Here is a 10,575-nt window from a genome sequence, read left to right as displayed (position 1 = left end):
AAAAAAAAAAAAAAAAAGAAAGAATAGATAAAAGATAGATTTCCTTTATAAAATAATGCCAGTTAATGAACATAGAAAGAATGATACAATTATATTTAGAAAAATAATTTTGCAACCCTCACCATATAATAATTGATCCAGGCAAGGATTATCAATGAATGCAGAAAGCATTGGCCAATATCTGCTTAGAAAACAGGATGTTGGCATGGTTTCAAAATATCATCTCACAGACTACTTAGAAGTTACAAAGGGAAAACATACCTTGACAAGGGAGAGATGCGATGATCACCTGCTTAACCATGAAACAAAGTATAATATTGGCAACAGTGGTACAACCTGATATCCTGAGCCTTGATGTGTACCTTGGGAAATACAGCATTGTCTATGCTGTCTATTATTCACGATAAAAATGTTTACCCTAAATCCAATCAAGCTTTCCATCTAAATTCCAGTTTTAAGACACAGAGAAGAACCAATCAGACAAACCCAGTGGATGGGAATTCTATAAGATAACACTCTTGGGCTCTTCCAAAAGCCAATACCATCAAAAGAAAATGTGTAGGAATTGCTCTAACTCAGACCTGTCCCTTAGGACTTCAAGGAATCATGAAAATATTCTTTATCTTTGATGCCCAATATGGTAGCCATTAGCCACGTGTCACTATTGAGCCCTTGAAATGTGGCTAATGTTCCTAAGAAACTATATTGGACTGGGTAGTTCTAGTCTAAAAGAGACAGACACGGGGTAAGAACCAAATGAGATTCCGTACCCTGATGGCATCATGGTTCAAAAAAGTGAAAGATGTAAAATACCTTTTTTTTTTTAAATTTCAGAATATTATGGGGGTACAAACATTTTGGTTACATATAATGCCTTTGGGGCAATTGCTAAAATTTTACAAAGGAGGGCTACTAGATGATACTGTGAAATTATTGCTGATTTTTCCAGGACTGCTAAGGGTATATTGTGGTTATTAAGGAGATTGCCCTTGAGAGATAAGAGATGGACGCTTAAATATGTAGGATTTAAGTAAAGACGTCTAAAATTTAATTCCAATTATCTAACAAAAACGTGTGCGTGCGTGTGGGGTGTGCGTAAGTGAGAAAGAGAGGGAGCGCGTGCGCAAATATGGCAAAATGTTAACGAATACAAACAAATGTAAGTGAAGGGTATACACGTATTCATTATAATATTCTTAACATTTTTATGTATTTTGAAACTTTTAATAATAGTTGGGGCAAAAAAACAGCTCACAAAACCCCCATTTTGAGCCTTTCTGACTCTAAATGCTCAGGTACTCAGCGTTGGGCGTTACCAGTGTTGAACCTGCTCGCCCAGATCCAGATCCTGTCCAATCAGAGGCCGGAAAGCGGAGGGAGCCTGCTCGGGCTGCCATGATTGGCAGGCGGAGAAGAGCCTCCCGGCACGCAGGCCGGAGCCCACGCCGCCAGGATCACGCACGGCCCTAACCCCAAGCACCGCTGTGAAATAGTGGCTCCCAGCACAGGCTGCGGGGTTACAGAGAACTCGCTGTCAAGACTGGCGTCATCCATCAGGTGACCTCATCAGTCTTCCCAGCTGTAACATGGTTATAATAATAGCATCTTGGTTTTTTTTAGGCTATTAAGACAAAGTATGATAATTGGCCAGTGATTGGCCAATACTATTTCTGTATTATTATCTATGGTATCATGAAGTAAAACGCTTGACACGGTGTCCGGCTTCTAAGTATTTCATAAACGTTAGTCAGTGGTAACAGTAATACCTTATGTGTATATGTATTCTCGATGGACAAAGTTTTGGTGGCTTTGGAGACAAACTACTAATTTCAACTTAGATTATACATTTGATAAGATAGGCTAAAGTATGGGTGGAGAATAATTCACCTTAATATTTTAGAAGCTTTCTACAATAAAAGTTGATTTCTTGGGGATGTTGGCTATAATCACTTTCTTAATCTGTATGCTAGTTATATGGATGTATTTAGTTCATAGAAGTTTACCAAGATAAAAACTTTTATTTTATATATTTTTGAAGAAATGACAATAAACAGATTTAAAAAATTAAACTAAAATAAAAATACTTCAGCCTTAAATTGTTTTATTTATAAATTTATTTCTTTTTTAAGCAAAACCCGATGTGACTCATGAAGTTTCCAGAACACAAAGATTCAGACGTTGTGGCAGTCATCAGAGCTGATCAGGGATTTTCTACTTCCAGGCCCAGTAGGTCTGCCCTCTGCAAGTTAGGTGTGGCCGTGTCAGTCAGGTTCCTCCAGGGAAATAGAACCTGTAGGGTATATATTCATATTTATTTCAACGAATTGACTGACTTTATTGTGGGGGCTGCTAAGTCCAAAATTCGTAGGGCAGGCCAGTAGGTTGGAAGCCTCAGGCAGGAGCTGATGGTGCAGTCTCAAGGTGGAATTTCTTCTTTCTCAGGGAAACCTCAGTTTTGCTCTTAAAGCTTATCACGGATTAGATGGAGCCCACCCACATTATCAAGTATAATCTCCTTTACTTAAAGTCAACTGATTGCAGATGTTAACCACATCTACCAAATCCCTTCACAGCAACACTTAGGTTTGTGTTCAGATGAATAACCGCCTACTATAGTATAACCAAGGGAACGTGTAATCTGCCATTATGGAGGCCAAATGAGTATCTTTGCAAATGAAATGAGAGGGAAAGTAATGTTTGCCACTTCTGAAAGACAGACCTAGAATGAGTATACAATTCAACATTTTATATCCTGTCTCGGCAATGATGGGTGCATGTGCTGAGATAGGCCACCCATCAACCTGGGCACTTGAATAGTTATAGTGGGCACAGATTCCTACCAACACTTGATGCAGTGAGTGAGAAACCAACTTTTGGGACTTTACATCACCGACAATTAGGGTTTGCATTTATAGCAGCACAATTTCTCCACTATCTCAACATGTGGCTTCCATGAGCAGCAAGATAGGGGAAAAAAGCTAGATGGTCATAAACTGACTCTATTTGGTCCAGAAATGGCACTCATCACTTTTGCTCTCAATCCATTGGCCAGGACTGGTCTCCTGGCTGTCCCTAAGTACAATGAAGCTAGGACAGGGAGGGAGGGGCTGTGGGTGCTCAGTAGTCAGTGAGTGCCTCTGTCTCACACTTCTTAGCAGTCACATTGACTTTACAAACTACTTAAATCCTTTGAACTTTGTTTCTTCCTCTAGATAAACAGAGATAGAGATACCCACTTTATGTGGTTGTGGTAAGGATTTGATTAGATGATATACATAAAAGAGTATCATACGGTAAGCTCCTAGAGTGGAGTTAGCTGCTTTTATTGGTCTTATAAAGCAAAGGTTCTTAACCAGTAAGCAAGATGGGTTTTAGATTACAAAATCATAAGCAAAATTTTGTTCAAGTATGATTATGTGCTCTTTTTTGTGGAGTGATCATGATTTTTCATCAGATTATCAGAAAGAGAGACTTTGGGCCCAAAATGTTAAGAATCAGTTTTCTTAACTGAAGAATAAAAAAAGAAAAAGAATGAAAGCCATGACTCCAGACTATGATTTATCTGATTCTCTGGTTCCTGAAGGAGTTGGGGCTCAAAATGTGGGCCTCCATGCAGCTCACAGGAAGTGCCAAATCCCCTCTGTGTCTGGTCCTGAGTCCGTGTGTCCTGGCAGCTCTGCCTTTGAACCGGGTGCCGCTACCTCATCATCCTCTTCTCACGGTCAGGCTTCGCGCTCTGAGCTGCTCAAATTCCTCTCCGGCTTCCTCACGGCTCTCTCCGTGCAGCAGCCTCGGCCTCGCTCCTGCGCAGTACTCCTACCGATGGGAAAAACCATCGCAACCAATGAAATCAGTAATCCCCACTCATTGTTTTCTTCTACTTGATTTGACATTTTTGAGAGCCTGAGCTGCCCAGAGTAAATTTGCTGAGCTCTGTCAGAAAATCACGGAGTTGGCTGAATTTAAAACTCCCTTTTTTTTGTTCAGTTGAGTCTCCTATGTCAGTTCTAGATACAGTTTGTCAAACTCGGAGGCCTTGAAAACCATATTTCAAGGAAATTGCCATTAGGAGAAATTACTCCTTATTAAACCTAGAAGGGTCTGTTCCTAGTTAAAGGCCTTTATTCTTCATTCAAATGCCTTCTGGAAGTTTTAAGCAGATATGTGGAGTAGTTTTTTTGTCATTAACTTTGATATCGTGGATTATTTAATTCTTAATGAAACCATATCATATGTATATCCCTTTGATCTTTAAATGAATTAATTTGATCTGTTTTCAGCTTTCCCTCATCATTCTGAAAAACCTGGCAGAGAATCCCCGTGCATTGCAGGTTCAGACCCAGAAGAAATTAGAATTGTTGTTACCCAGTTTTCCAAGTGTGGATGCTTGTTCTCTAGCCATTTCTGTTTAGGCAAAATGTACAAGTTTGCAGTGAATGCACCTCTCTTATTTGCTCAGGTACAATGCCCTCCCCAGGAAACAGAATCATATGATCGTGTCTTGGTAAACCAAATGCCTCACCCATGACCACCAGGCATTCTATTCACTATGGAAGCAACGTCCTAGTAAAAGGACCTCAGGCTCTGTTAACAGGCAGATATAATCACTTCTTTAGATTTACCGATTATTGGACCATGAGTGAATGAAAGTTATTTTAAAGTGATTTTGATGATGATTATGTCAGATAAGTATATGGCAAAACTTAGCACACAGTATAGTCATTTCCCAAATGTGCCAAGTGAGCATCACGTGAGAGGCATGTGCCGTATCTCCCCAGGGTCTGTGCGAACCACCTTATTTCAGAGCCTCTGCTGCTATGGATCCAATCCAAGCTGACGTTTGCCTTTATCTTGTTTTTTTCTATTTTTATGAGTTTCACCAAGAAGTACAATCTTTGAAAAGATCTTTGGAAGATTTAATTTTCAGCCTTTGAAAATTAAATGAGTATGCTTATTTAATCCTGACAAAAGAAAAAAATGTACTATCTCTATTTTACAGATGAAAAAACCAAAGGCTTATATTAAGTAAGTAACTTGGAAAGGACATGCAGCTAAAAAATAGCAAAACTGGGCCATTGAACATAAAACTCATCTTAAACCATGTTCCTAATATGTATAATTAAGAGTATGTCTGTGTCTTAGTCCATTTAGTGTTACCACAAAGGAATGCCGGCGGCTGGGTAATTTATAAAGATGAAAAAGGGCTTATTTGGCTCACAGTTCTGCTGGCTGAAAGACTGAAGATCTGGTAAAAGCCTCAGGCTGCTTCCACTCCTGCCAGAAGGTGAAGAGGGGCTGTGTGTGCAGGGACCAAGGGCGAGAGAAGAAGCAAGGCCCTTTTTAACAACCAGCTGTTGCAGGAACTAGTAGAGTGAGAACTCACTTACCTTTGAGGGAGGGCACTGAGCTATTGCTGAGGGATCTGGCCCCATGACCCAAATACCTCCTCTGAGGCCCCACCTCCCACACTGGGAATCACATTTCAACATGAGATTTGGAGGGGAGAAACATCCAAACTATACCAGTCTGTATTTTTAGAGTCAGGCCAGTCATGTGATAATTACTCTTTACATGGAAGTTATTATTAGTGTTCAATGAAGACTACATGAATTATAGCAAGTGCTCAATACATGGTGTCATTATTATTACTTTTCTAACTGAAAAGAATAGATGAAAGAGGTAAAAGAAAATAAAGACCAAGATATGGAAGATAATTAGGAGGGAAAACCCTCCACTTTTAAAGAAGCAAATATCTCTAGATTAAAATAAGTTATGGAGTTATAGGAAATTCAGTCAAAACAGAAATCAAAACCTATTTTAGGAAAAATCTAACTCTATTTTAATTTTTAACATAACCAAAGAAACTAAATAAGTCAAGTCAATGTGGAACACAGTACTCTACATTTTCAGTGTGATATTGTTTAGGGACAAAAAGAACTGCCAAGAAATTTTTATCTTTATTTAGTAGGTTTATTGTGAATATGGACATTAAAAATATGAAACTATTTACTTCCATGATAGATAAGCAAATAAATGAGCATGTTGTTATCATTAGAACCCAAGATTTTCACTGTAAGAGAAATGAACTAACAGTATAAAATAAAATAAGGAAAGCCCTGTGATATAAAATTTGAATTAGAAATATCTGTATAAACTCATGGTTTACATAAATATTTTCTAGCTTTTCTACTGAAAGGGCCTAGGATCAATGACGACACAGAAGCAGTGAGCACACATGGCTCCCAGATCTTAATTCCCAAATGCTAAGGAGTCAGACTTCCCTAAGAAATGACCAATTCCAGATCTGACATAGGAAAAGACTTGATAAATCTGCAATATTCTACAGCAAAAAGCAAAAAAACGTACTCAAAGCCTAGAGGACTGTGAAGAAAGGATACAGGAGTGTGCCATGTGTATTTCAAAATATTATAAACGATGCCTCCTTCTGTTTTCTTGTAATCACTGGCTATGTCACCGCAAATGAAACAGCTATGCCAATAAGCATATGGCTGCCTTGCTTAGGAAAGATACAAACATGGTGAGTGTGAGAACTTTTGAAAATAGTGATATAACTCTCAATAATTGAACCCAAATGATGGAACTCACTGATGTAACCTTGAACTAACAGAATAGGAGGTGCGTCATAATGCTCAGGTCCTGCACCAACATAAGACTCCTCGGGACTGCTGCGTTCACACCCCATCCCGAGCCTGCCCCATCTCCCCCAGTCGCTTTCACTGAACAGCCTTGTACTCCACATCTTGTGACTTTCTGGGATAATTCAGAATATCAGCAGGCAGAGGATACCTTATGGTGGGCTAGGCAGAGAGAAAGGCACCAAACAATTAGGGGATCCGTGTCATAGTTCCCTTTCCCTTCCTTTAATCTTGCTTAGCCACTTAGCTTTTTAAGGAAATAATGCTTGGCTTTGTAAATGCTTAAAAAATAGTTTATATAGTTTCTTGCATTCTGTAGCTCAAAGAACTAGCTTTTCTTTGTGATTTGAGTAAACTTGAAATTGGAAACTAAAATCAGAAACTCAAGTGGAACACAGGAGTCATCTTTAAAAGGCTCTTATTGGCTTAATCTGTGACAGTTTGACACAAATAGAATTATTTTGGAAATGGATTATAACACATGGAATTAAAAAAAAATGCATGTGCCCCAGTGTTATGTAGAGAAAGGAAAAAAATGAAAAGCCAGCTCACAAATTGTACAAGTAGGAGTTCACGAGAGAAACAACCAATAATACATCTATACATATATATGTATATATGAGGAAACTTTATAGGTTATTTTCTCATGATATTGTGGAGGCTGATTAGTCCCACAGTTTGCCCTCTGCAAGCTGGAGACTCAGGAAAGCAAGTGAAGTAGCTCAAATAGCTGAGAGCCAGAAAGGTGATGGTATAGATTCTGGCTCAGGTCTGAAAACCTGAGAACCAGGAGCGCTGAGGGCAGGAGAGGACTGAGATCGTAACTCAAGCTGTCAGACAGAGTGAATTCCACCAGCCTCTTCCTTTTTGTTCTATTCAGGCCCTCGGTGGATTGGATGATGCCCACACACACTGGGGAGGGTGATCTGCTTTATGTGGTCCACTGATTCAAAGACTAATCTCTTCCCAAACACCCTCACAGACACACTCAGAAATAACATTTAACCAGCTATCTGGGTATTCTGTGGTTCAGTCAGGTTGACACATGAACTTAACCATCACATAAATGTAGATAGAACAATGGTTAGGAAAAATCACTATTTTGCAACCACACATATAAAAATTGATTGAGGCAAGTATCATCAATAAATACTGTTGTAAGTATACTTGCTACCATAAAATCTTTAAAATATAACATTACTTTGAAACTTTATGTCAAGCAACTAGGAAACCACTATAGAAGATTGAAAAAAATGGAAACTTATATTATATGCTGGAAAAAATTTGGTAAATCACCTGCAGTGTGGAAGGCGGGAAATAAACACACTGAACTGAGATTTGGGCAAGGAGGTTTTGAGGCAGAATCTTGATAGTATGTGCGGGTTCTTTCTAGCTGCATTTGACTGTGTGCTATGAGAAAGAGAAAGAAAAGAACTAGTTCATTTGCAAGCAGAACTGAAAAAGAAGAGAGAGTTCTCCAAAACACCAGAACTCGAAGAGTATGAAAATGAAACTCTTCTGTATCTCTTACAGTGAAGTTAAAAATTAAGAAAATCTTTGAGTTAGAGAGGTCACCAAGACTCAGTCTCAGGGCAAGACCCAGTCCAGGATGTGGCTGTTGTACCTCTTATTAAAATCTCCAAAAGGATTAATGTAGTGTCAAGTATATTCTTATAGTGGGATAAAATGGTTCTTAGAAAGAATACTAAGGTTGTAGCCTCGAGTAAGTTTCATTATACTCACAATACACATACTAAGTATAGGGAGTGAAAGTCATATCTCAAAAACATTTGTTCATGTGGCCTTTGTCACACAAAGTTGATCAGAATCAACCACATGAAAACATTCTAAAGAAAAAATAATCTCCACAATATGCATGATATCTCAGCAGAGGAAAAAAAAAACAATAACACAGAATCCTCCAGAGAAATACATACATAGCACACAGCATCGAGTTGAGCTAAAAAGGCTCTTCTTTGAAAAAATGTATAAGTAAAGACTATGCTACATAATTATATGGTCCCTGAATCACAGAAAGTCTATTTACCTAAAGAAATTGTTCTTCCCAGATAGTTCAAGAACCTCAAGATTAATAAATTCAGTCAAAAAGGGGTCTATGGTATTTATTATACTCTAGCCCAAAATAGCTTGTCGTTTGCTGAAGGATTCTATTCTTGGCTGTTGGAGTCTCTAATCCCAAGGCCAATGGTATCCAGTGGTCTGGAAGATCTACTGCAGTTGTCACTCATGACCACTATTTCCATACCTCTAGTACCATGAATTGAGGTAAAGAAAGCTTTTAGAACCATCTGCATGATGTGCCCAGAAGAATTTCCTGCTTACCAGTTCAATCTAAGAATGTTCCCTACTTGAACTCCTTCTAAGACACACCAGGTTCACACTCCATTCACTAGACCAGGCTCTCTAAAGTGACCGTGAATCCCATATACATGGGTTTGAGTCCCATCTGTAGCATCCTACATTTTCTGCACCAAGTCAAACCATAAGGCCTCAACTTTGAGAAAGCCCATAAGACTATGATCTTACATCTAGAAAACCCCAAAGATTCCACCAAGAAATTCCTGGAATTGATAAATAAATTCAATAAAGTCTCAGACTACAAAATCAATGTACACAAATCAGTAACATTCCTATACACCAATAACAGTCAAAGACTCAATACCTTTCACAATAGCTACAAAGAAAATAAAATACCTAGGAATATATTTAACCAAGGAGGTGAACGATCTCTACAAAGAGAACTATGAATCATGGAGGAAGGAAATTTCAGATGATATAAACAAATGGAAAAACATATCATGCCCATGAATTGGCAGAGTCAACATTGTTAAAATGTCCATACTAACCAAAATGATTTACAGATTCAATGCAACCCCCATCAAAATACCAATGTCATTTTTTGCATATCTAGAAAAAATAATTCTATGCTTCATTTGGAACAAGAAAAGAGCCCAAATAGCCAAATCAACCTTAAGCAAAAGGAACGAATATGAAGGCATCACTTTACCAACTTTAAGGTATACTACAAGGGTGTAGTAACCAAAACAGCATGGTACTGGCACAAAAATGGAGACATAGACCAGTGAAACAGAACAGAGAACCCAGATGTAAAATCATCCTCATATAGCCATCTGATCTTCAACAAAGTAGACAGCAATATACACTGGGGAAACGAATCCCTATTCAATAAATGGTGCTGGGAAAATAGGATACCCACATGGAGAAGATTGAAACAGGATCCATATTTGTCACCACTCACTAAAATTAATTCAAGATAGATGGATAACAGAGTTAAATCTAAGACATGAAACCATGGAAATTCTAGAAGAAAATGTTGGAGAAACTCTTCTAGATATCAGCCTAGACAAAGAATTTATGAAGAAGACCCCAAGGGCCATCACAACAACAACAAAAATAAATAAATAAGACTTGGTTAAATTAAAAGTAAACAAATAGACAACCTACGGAATGGGAGAAAACAGTCACATGCTATACATCCAATAAAGGGCTAATAACTAGAGTCTCCAAAGAACTCAAGCAAATCAGCCAGAAAAATCAAACAACCCCATTAAAAAAGGGGAGAAAGAAATGACAGAAGCTTTTCAAAAGAAGATAGACTAATGGCCAATAAACATATGAAAGAATGGTCGATGTCACTACTCATCAGAGAAATGAAAATCAAAACCACAATGAGATATCATCTAACCCCAGTGAGAATGCCTTTTATTAGAAAATTCCAAAACGATAGATTCTGGAGTGGATGCAGAGAGAAAGGAACACTTACACACTGTTAGTGCGACTGCAAACTAGTGCAGCCTGTATGGAAAATGGTAAGGAGATTAGTCAAAGAACTAAAAGTAGACCTACCATTTGATCCAGCAATCCCATTAGTGGGTAT

Source organism: Propithecus coquereli, unplaced genomic scaffold (assembly GCF_000956105.1).
Source record: "Propithecus coquereli isolate 6110/MARCELLA unplaced genomic scaffold, Pcoq_1.0 Scaffold298, whole genome shotgun sequence".
NCBI lineage: Eukaryota > Metazoa > Chordata > Mammalia > Primates > Indriidae > Propithecus > Propithecus coquereli.
The sequence above is the reverse complement of the archived record's forward strand: the minus strand, read 5'-3'. Positions refer to the sequence as shown.